The sequence below is a fragment of the Bactrocera neohumeralis genome, chromosome 3 (genome assembly GCF_024586455.1).
Source record: "Bactrocera neohumeralis isolate Rockhampton chromosome 3, APGP_CSIRO_Bneo_wtdbg2-racon-allhic-juicebox.fasta_v2, whole genome shotgun sequence".
Classification (NCBI taxonomy): Eukaryota; Metazoa; Arthropoda; class Insecta; order Diptera; family Tephritidae; genus Bactrocera; species Bactrocera neohumeralis.
Genome location: NC_065920.1, coordinates 18,953,756 through 18,963,385, shown reverse-complemented (window position 1 = coordinate 18,963,385; position 9,630 = coordinate 18,953,756). Strand labels below are relative to the sequence as shown.

The following is a 9,630-nucleotide window of genomic DNA, read 5'->3' as shown; positions in this document are numbered from 1 at the left end:
TCTGCCGGCACCACATCCTCTTTCGTAGGTGGAACCAAAGCCAAAAGGCATTTGTAGGTGTGTGTGTGTGCATGTTGACGAAACAAAAATGTGAATAAAGTGTGAGATTATGTCAGCAGATTTGCTCCAAGTCCATATTGCGCATACTCATAAGTTTTGTTGTTGTTTTTTCTAGGCCAATTAACGAAAAAAAAACATGCACAAAACAAAAACTCTAGCACTTGAGCAAAAAGAGCTCAAAATGTGTGTGTTTGTTGGAATAAAGCAGAAGAGTGAGTTCAAGATGGGCAGAGTTGCCAATTACATGTAATAAGACAAGTGAAGTAGCAATGTCAATACCCAAAAAACATAAAATCGAAATATAGTATGAATATACTATGCAAATAGTGCTATTACAATTGGAATCATATTTTTCGTCATAATTATCAAGTTTTTACGAAGAATTGGCCTTTAAACTGCTAGGTAACTATTTATCATGCCGCTAAAAATTGCTTTGACAATTTTTGCTGTGAGAAATTTTATTTAAAATAAATAAACAATAAAATAACTTGATTTTGATCGGTCACATTATATGGCAGCTATATGCTATAGTGATCCGATCTGAAAAATTTATTGAGAGATTGTGTCTTTGACTTGAACAATGATAAATGTCAAATTTCTTGAAGATATCTTGTCAAATAAATGGGTTTTCAATACAAGAACTTGGATTTTAATCATTCAGTTTGTAGGGTAGCTATATGCTATATTTGTCCGATATCGGCAGTTCCGACCAATGAACAGCTTCTTTGGGAGAAAAAGACGTATACAAAATTTCAGATTGATATTTTTTTAACTTTTGAAGAACTAGTAAGCGTATAAACAGCTGACGAACATGGCTAAATCGATTCAGCTCGTCACGCCATTCATTTACTACTGTGATCAAATTGAAAGTTGAATTTACTTTACTTTTTACTTTTTTAATTTACTTTGGAATCTAAATTTTTTTTCTGTACGTTGGTGGTACTGTTAGTGACATCTATGCTAAATTTTACGACAAAACATTCGTTTGTCGTTATTTGAGATACGCGTCGTTTTGTGAGGCTATAAAAGTGAATTCTTCGATTTTTACTATGTCTGAATTTATTGAGCAAAGAAGTGCGATAATACACCATCTCATACTGGATTGGTTATTCGTAATCATTTCGCCACATTTTCAACTAATCTCGTGCAGCAACCACAGCATTCGCCTGATAACGTGTAACTTTTGGCTATTCAGCAAATTCACATGACCACTTCGAGGACACCGTTTTGACTCAATTGAGGATATATAAAAGCTAAATGAAAGAAGGCTCTGATGGCCGCCACGACGGAGGATTTTTCCAAGTGTTATGATGACTGGAAAATTCGTTGGCATAAGTGTATTGCGGGAGGGGATTACTTTGAAAGAGATGAAGTGTTCAAAATTCACCTTTCAATTTAATCATCAGCTGTATATGGTACATACATATATATGTATATACTTTATACAGCCTCCGACGTATGCTTCTGGGTGTTAAAAACTTTGTGTCAAACTTATATTAATACACTGTTCTGGGTATATACATATGTATGTAGATGGCAACCCTAACCAATTAATATCAATATAGTTGTGCCAAGGTCGTCTGTATTTGAGTTTTGTATGAAAAATTGTGTCGTGCTAATAGCAATCGCGCCGACTGCTAAAAACAGTGTTGATAAGCGGAAATAATAATTATATTGTGACCTATATAATTTAGAACTTACATTTTTTTTAATACAATTTTTTTCGATTTAGTTAAAATCGTTTAAAAATATGTTTTTAATGAATGATTGTATAATGTTATTTTGTCCGAAAGTAAAAAATAATATATCGGCGAAAAATTTAGCTTAACATATGTATGTATAAAATTTAATAAATACTAAATGATCAATATGTCATACTAAAATTATCATAAGAAGAGTTTTATTTGTAATTACAACAAAAAAAATAATTATTTAAAAAAAATATTAAAAAGAATACTATTTAAAAGAATTTAAGTATTTTATTAATATATTATGCAATTTAAAAAATAATAATACTAGAAAAAATACACGTCTCTTTTGACGTACTTTTTTATTGAAAAATATTTTACCTTTTTCAACACTGTTATTGCTAAACCCCGCCGGATACAAAGTCAATAGACATACAACATATCGTCACCTAAAATGTAAAACAATGTATCTTCAAAAAATGGAAATTGAGTTTTTTATTGCTTACGATTCACTATATCTTATTATATGTATGTACATATGTATGTAGCAATAGCTAAGCAATATACATACATACATATGTATAACCATTTCATAACCAAAACTCAAATTATGTTTCATTATGGGTGGTTTCTATTATAACGTTTTTCCTTCGTCTGTAAATTCATAAAAAGTGATGTTATGTTACTTTTGCATTTCAGGTGATGATATGTACGTACGTTAGCAATGTTGTTGTTAGGTGTGACGATGTCGGCGACTGGCGGAAAAAGTGAAAACGAGGTTGTTGCTTGCGACTGTGTTCGCCTTGACCGCGAAACGAGACGAGAATGACCGCGTTCATTGTCATTTTGCTGACTGAAGGACGTTACCTTGAGTTTCAAGGATTTCTAGTTTGCGAAAATTTGCTGGCCTTGCTTTGAAGGTTAATAAAAATTTGCAAGTTCGCAAATTCGCAAATATCGCGCTCAAGGGCAAACAAACATGCTGGCGAACCGAGTATCGTCGATGCGAAATCGTTTTCGTCGAAACGAAAACGGGTGTGGGGAGGGGGCATGAGCACACTTGTATAAAGCTATAATGAAATGTTTTTTGTTCTTTTTTTGCTGAGCGATGTTAGTTTAATGTTTGCGTGTGTGTATGCGGGCATGATTGTAAATGAGATTAGCAAAATGATTAGATCATTAGAGCAAGTTGAAAATGGATATTAAATGATTGGAGGCTACAAAATATTTATTGTAGATATGTAGATTGATGAACGTACATATGTACATGGATATGTTTGTTTGTATGCACATATTGTTTTACATACATATGTACATACTTACAGTACGAGCTTTTTTATAGCAATGCACTCAATATTTAGTAAACTGTTGATTGAAATAATAGCAGAATTTCAGATTTTTTAAGTTGATGCAAATCTAAGCAGAATTAGTATAAATCAAAATAAATCTTCTTGGTTAGAAGTGGTTTTCGGACTCATAATATTTATAGAATTGACAAGCCGTAAACCCTGAATTTTAGTATTTTATATTTTTGATATTTTGGACTACCATAAGGATAGTATGTACTAAAATCCATAGGGTTTTAACGGTATTAAATTATCACATGAATAATTCATAAACCATTAAAATAAACAGACATTTCCGGACAGCTATTCCCGGAATAAAATAAAAACAGCATATCACATGGATATATACTGTAGAACATATAACTTTTTTGAGTTTTATTCATAAACCAGCTGTATACTCAATTGTTAAAATAAACACAACGAACGAGTTTCGTTTTTCGTTTTGAAAATATTGATAAAATAATGAGAATCGTAGAGTTCCACCGCCATGTAAGTACGGTTTCAATTGCTGAGCAGCTGAACACAAAAAACCGTTTGGACCCTTTAAAAAGGCTGGATATAAAAATATGATCGATTTAAAGATGCCACACGAGTTATTGGAAAAAAAATTATGAACCGAGTTTCCATCGAATTGCTGCTGAATCGCAACAAAATCGAATCAACGTCAAGCGAAAACGGTCGTGGTCGCCAGCGCAAGCAGTCACCAAGCAAGGATTGACTGATTGTCTAGATTTGTAGGATTGGCAGATAATAAATGGTTCTTAATGCGATTTAATGCGAGTTGCCTGAAGTAAGCAATCACTAACTAACAAATTGAGAAAGGAATGCTATTTTAACAGAAACTATTCAAAAGTGTTTCCTCAGAAAATTCGGAAGCTTGGTTGAGAAGTTTTTATGCATCCCACTTTAGTCGGGAGCTGGCACCAAGTGATAACTACTTATTTTGCTGGTGAAAAATTCGCCTTAAGAGAAACTTGTGTAAATTGTCTGTCCCATGTCTATGAGAGTTCCTGCAAGCCACTTATCGTTTAAATCACGGGTTAATTAGTTAACCAAGAGAGAATTTCCCGATGAGTGCAATTATTTAACAAAGAAGTTCCATTAAATTTTGTATGCGGAATTAAATTTCTGGTGCCGAAACGTTCAAAATGTTGGAAAAGGCCTTCGGTGATAATTGTTTGTCGAGAGCAAGTGCGTTTGATAGGTACAAATTATTCAAAGAGAACCACGTCCAGGACGGCCATCAACGTCAATTGATCATCAACACGTCAATAAAATAAAGAAATTGGGGCTTCAGAATCGACATTTAACGGGCAGAGATCTTACTGGCATCTTTGGAATATCGAAAGGATCAATGAAAACCATTTTAAAAGATCATTTAAGTCTAAAGAAAGTGAAAGCAAGATTGGTTCCAAAATCACTAAATTTTTTCGAAAAACAGCGTTGCGTTAGCGTCTGTGAAACAATGCTTTCCGATCAAAAGGATGTCATGAAACGTTTTATTACTGGCGATTAGTCTTGGATCCATGCTTACGCCCCAGAAACAGAAGATAAATCGGTTGAATATCGTGGCAAAGGTGAGCCGGAGCCGAAAAAGCTATGAATAAGCAATCAAAATCAAAGTTATGTTGACAGTTTTCTTCCATTATCGAGGTGTGATGCACTCCGACCGGCGAAACTGTCAACAAGAAATACTGTTTGAGTGTTATGCGTCGTTTGCGCGCAGCTATTCGTAAAAATAGGCCGGAATAGGGTCGACTACTCTTGTTTTTTCCCCCACGATAATATCCTGTCGCGTACTGGATTGATTCTTTGTGAGTTTCGCTACATTTTCAACCAATATCGTCCCCCAACCGCCGTATTCGCCTGATTTAGCTCCGTGTGACTTCTGGCTATTCAGCAAAACCCAAATGATCATTCCGGGGAAAATGGCTTGTTAATCATTCCGGAGGGATATTAGCCTTGTTGTTTGTGAAATCAAAGTTTTCAACCGATTACGAAAAAAAGGTTCTGTAAGCCACTGCTAATCAACTTAAAATCAATTTTCTATACGAGTTGCTATTATTTTGCTCGCAAGTGTAAATATGTATAGTATACATAAAACTCATGAGTATGGTCACCCTTAATGTATGTATGTACATACATACATATGTATGTATGTATTACGCAGGTATGTTAAAAAAGAAATTGGTAATAAGTTTACCTTTCATTTCAGTTACTCACATCCACACATATTTACACATGTAGATACAACCATAAATTATAAATATTTTTTCATAAAAACGTGCACGTGTAAATGTCATATACCACTTACTTGCTGTATAAATAAGTACCAATTATGTATGTAGTTCGGTGGTGGCAAACCAATCTCCACAACAAGCGAGTGCGCAATGACAGCACAGCAGTCAGCTAGCGACACAACCAAAATACCAACAACGGTCAACGACCTCTCTGCTGTGCACACAAGTTTTTTGGAGATCGCGTTCATTTTCGTTGCTGCTGTTGTTGTTACTCTTGTGAAATTCCACTTTGATGTTGCCATGTGCTGCGTTGCCCATTGTTTGCTGATGTTTCCTCATCAACTGTTGCCGCTGTCGACATACACACATTCAAATGTACATGTGGAGCTTGTTTTTATTGTTGTTCGTTGACGGAAATTTCGACTGTTGCCGCCGAGGTAGTTGATTGTGGAAACGAATTCGATTTTGCCGCTCTTATCATACACCAACTGTTTTTCGTGAGCGCCTTGTAGCACAGGTTGAAGTTTAAGCTTTTTTGGAAGCTAAGGTTAAGGTTATTCGTATGCCGTCCGTCCGCGCGTCATAAAAAACTCAACAACCGACCCACCAACGCCAACGCGAACACGCGACCTTTAACGCGTGCATTGCACCCGCTTACTTAAACTTTAGCTCTGGCAAGCAGACACGATGTGCTGTAACTGACCTATGGCAATATGCCGATGTCAGCATATGGGAGGCAGCAAATACGAAGTGTAGTGTAGGAGAAATGAAAAATGACGAGTTGACGAGTGAATGAGTTGTTGTTGGATGGGCTTTATATTTCGACGAATGGTAAAAGCAACAACATAAAGTTCACTTCTGTTACGTTTTATTAACACAGCAGCCAAGTGCGGGTCGGCCGTCGAGTGGTCAAGCTTATTTATGCCACTAATTTCCACTGTTGCTCCCAGCCCTTGCCGAGCTAGACACAAATAAAGCACTTAAATGGCCCATCAAAAAGCTTTGTTGGTCTTACATTTCCGCAATTTATGTTGTGTTGTTTGTTGTTGGTCTACAAGGTAACGTGTTCGTGCGGTCAGTCGGGCCCACAATCCAGTTTTACTAACAGGCGACCAAAATGTCCGACAAGTACTCTCTGTTCAGTGGGCACACACAATAAAATCAGGGGAATTTACGCCAAAAACAACGAAATTTAGAACATGAAGGAATAAGTGGAAAGCAAAACAACAACCGAAGAGGCAGTCAGGCAGCCCCAACTGAAGAAACAACAACAACAAAATCAACAAGCAAGCAACATGTATCCCTTCGATTGGGGAGCTGCCAAATACTCGTTTGTTTCATTCGTGTGTTCGTATGTTCGTGTCTATCAAAGATGTTCGCTGTTGTTGCCTTGCCTTGGTCATTTCCAACGATTCTCGTCGGATAGCTGCGAGAGATGAATCACACAAATAGCCACTACAGCAACAAGATATTCTACTTGATTGCTCTGGGGCGCCCAGTAGCGGCAGAAACATGTTGTACAAGCAAAATTTGGACGCATGCCCGGCATAAATAAATGACTAAACAGAATGGTAGTGTCGGTCAGTGCGTATAGCAAGTGACCAGTAAAGGCACAAGGCGGAGAGCATTTGTAATAGGGTGATAAAACCTGATTGCTGGTCAGTCGGCGTACGCCCTTACGCAGCGTAGCGTTATAATTGCATTAGTGATGCTAAATCTTGTATGGATAACCGGGTTTATTAGTGTCCATTTGCTCTGTAGCTTCGTATTTGCAACCAACAGTCAGGTGAAAATCAGAAAATTTAAAAATGAAGCCTAAAAATGAATTTGGTTAACAAAAAGACAGACATTTCATTAAATTTATATAAAATCAGCGGAATATTGAATGATTAAGAAATTATGTAGTTTAATTGACGTTTATTATAGAAAATCTTTTTTTTCTAGTAGATTAATTAAAAATGAGTATTTTTCTTTGAGTTCTTTGGCATATACATATGTAAGTAGGTCGATGACAATATTGAAAGAGCTTTTCATGAAATTGATGGATTTTAAGAAAAAAATTATGCCACAAAAAAGGTATCGCTTGGATACGGCTTTAAGCTTAAGGAATCTTAACATATAACATATAAAGCATATAAGCTGATTCTTTAATTTATTAACAGAATTTCAAATAATGAGGTGGTACGTTACTGTGAATGGGAATGATATTGGGTAGTCGAAAAAGTATTTTCGCATTTTGTCCATAGATGTTGCAGTCGTTTATCTCCAGTGCTAGCAATCACATTGTGTCATACCATATAGTGTTGGAAAGGTGAGATTTTGAACTTCATTCAAGCAAAAAAAATAAAATTTCGGGGAAGTTGAAAAAAAGTTACAGCTTTTCAAAAATGAGTGAAAATAATGAAGAAATTCACTGTATTTTGAAATTTTCGTAAAAAAAAGGGAAGGGTGCAATTTGTGAAGTTCACGGAGACGATGCTGTATCAGTTCATGTAGCACAACAATGGTTCGCCCGCTTCCGTTCTGGAACCTACGGTTAAAAATGTCGATGAAATTATGGAAAAGATTGTTCTGGACCGTCAGATAAGCAGGAAGGAACTTAACATTCATCATCAAACGGTTTTGAACCATTTAAAAAAGACTGGCTACAAAAAAAGTTCGATGTTTGGGTACCACATAAATTGTCTATGAAAAATTTAATGGACCGAATTAACATCTGCGATTCTTTGCTGAAACGAAATGAAATCGAACCATTTCTGAAGCGAATAGTAACAGGAGAAGAAAAGTGGATCAAATACGACAATAATGTGCGAAAAAGATCATGGTCGAATCGTGGTGAAGCTCAATAAATGGTCGCAAAGCTAGGATTGATGCCTCGAAAGGTTATGCTGAGTGTTTGGTGGGATTAGAAAGAAATCATCCACTATGAGCTGCTCCTCAACTGCTCAATAACTGATGACATTGAAGCAAGCAATCGAAAAAAACGCCCAGAACTGATCAAAAGATCTTTGATGACTCGGCAAAAACTGAGAGAGTTTGGCTGGGAAGTTTTCATGCATCCACCATATGGCCCTGACCTTGCACCATGGGACTACCATTTGTTTGGGTCAATGCAGAACTCTTTTAATGGAGTAAAGTTGTCTTCAAGAGAAGCCTGTGAAAATTACTTGTCGCAGTTTTTCGCCGAAAATCCATTATTCCTGATAGAATAATTATTATTATTATTATAATCCATTATTCCTGATGGAAAATGGCAAAAAGTGGTCGACCAAAATGGTACATGTTTGGTTCATTAAATTTTATTATAAATATAAGAAAATAAAATGAAGTTTGATTAGAAATACGAAAAGACTTTTTTGACTACCCAATATGTACATATTTAGGTACTTGATGGTTCTAGCCAAAGTACATAGTATATAATAAATTGAATTAAGCTTTGGCATACCTACTTAGGCTCGAAATGAGCCAATTTTAGGTAAAAATAAAGATTTGTATTAAATACGTGAAATGGTTTTTTTTCAGTCCGGATCAAATTTGATCCGATATGCATAGGTACTTGATTGTAAAAAAAAAAACTATAAAATCAAACGAAAACATATTTAAAAGCAGCGTAAAATTAGAATATTTAGTTAAAATATTCAAATCTATGTTAATGGAAAGAAAAAATACAATATCATTAGCATTGCATAAATTAATTTAGCATATAATTCAAAAATACTCGCTTGATTAACCGGTTACTCAGATTCAGACTTATGAACCACTCACACCACTTTTTCATTTTATATGCACGCATTCTTATGAATTGTAGCGCGATGGCAAAAGAACAAGGCGAGATCAACTTAACATTTGAAATGCATTTAATGTAGTTTTAATACAAACATACCTATCACATATAAAACATGAGTACGTACATTTGTACGCCTATCTTCAGAAATGTTACTATGCACAATAACACATACATATGTACATTTAGTTATGCCCCTTTAGTGCAGTGTGCTTTGTTATACGAAAATATTTCTTCTTTAATTCAGTTTTATAGTTTCTTCACAGTTTTTCTCGCTGTTGGGCCGATTAGTCGTACACTTTTTGCTGCGTGCCTGTTAAAGCGCTTATGAAAAAGTGTTAAACGCCCACAATACGGTTCGCGCTGGTTCATTCTTAACCGCAGCGCGCTTTTGGTTGGTATAATAATTATGGGTTATTTTGTTATTATGCCGTACACTCCACCCATTTTGGCACACACAAGCAGACACACCACTCGCATTAACATGGAATTAGTTGTTGGTCTGTTAAAAA

At 35.6% G+C, this 9,630-nt stretch overlaps 1 long non-coding RNA gene across 2 annotated transcripts; it reads right to left on the bottom strand.

Moving 5' to 3' along the window:
- Window positions 1-2,078: 2,078 nt before the first annotated feature.
- Window positions 2,079-6,137, bottom strand: LOC126752445 (uncharacterized). Of its 2 annotated transcripts, none has more exons than XR_007665999.1 (2): window positions 5,405-6,137; window positions 2,079-2,197 (listed from the first exon to the last, which is right to left on the bottom strand). It is a non-coding gene; the product is annotated as an uncharacterized LOC126752445 (long non-coding RNA). The 2 variants fall into 2 exon arrangements; XR_007665998.1 differs by having other exon boundaries at window positions 5,409-6,137.
- Between the last annotated feature and the right edge of the window lie 3,493 nt (window positions 6,138-9,630).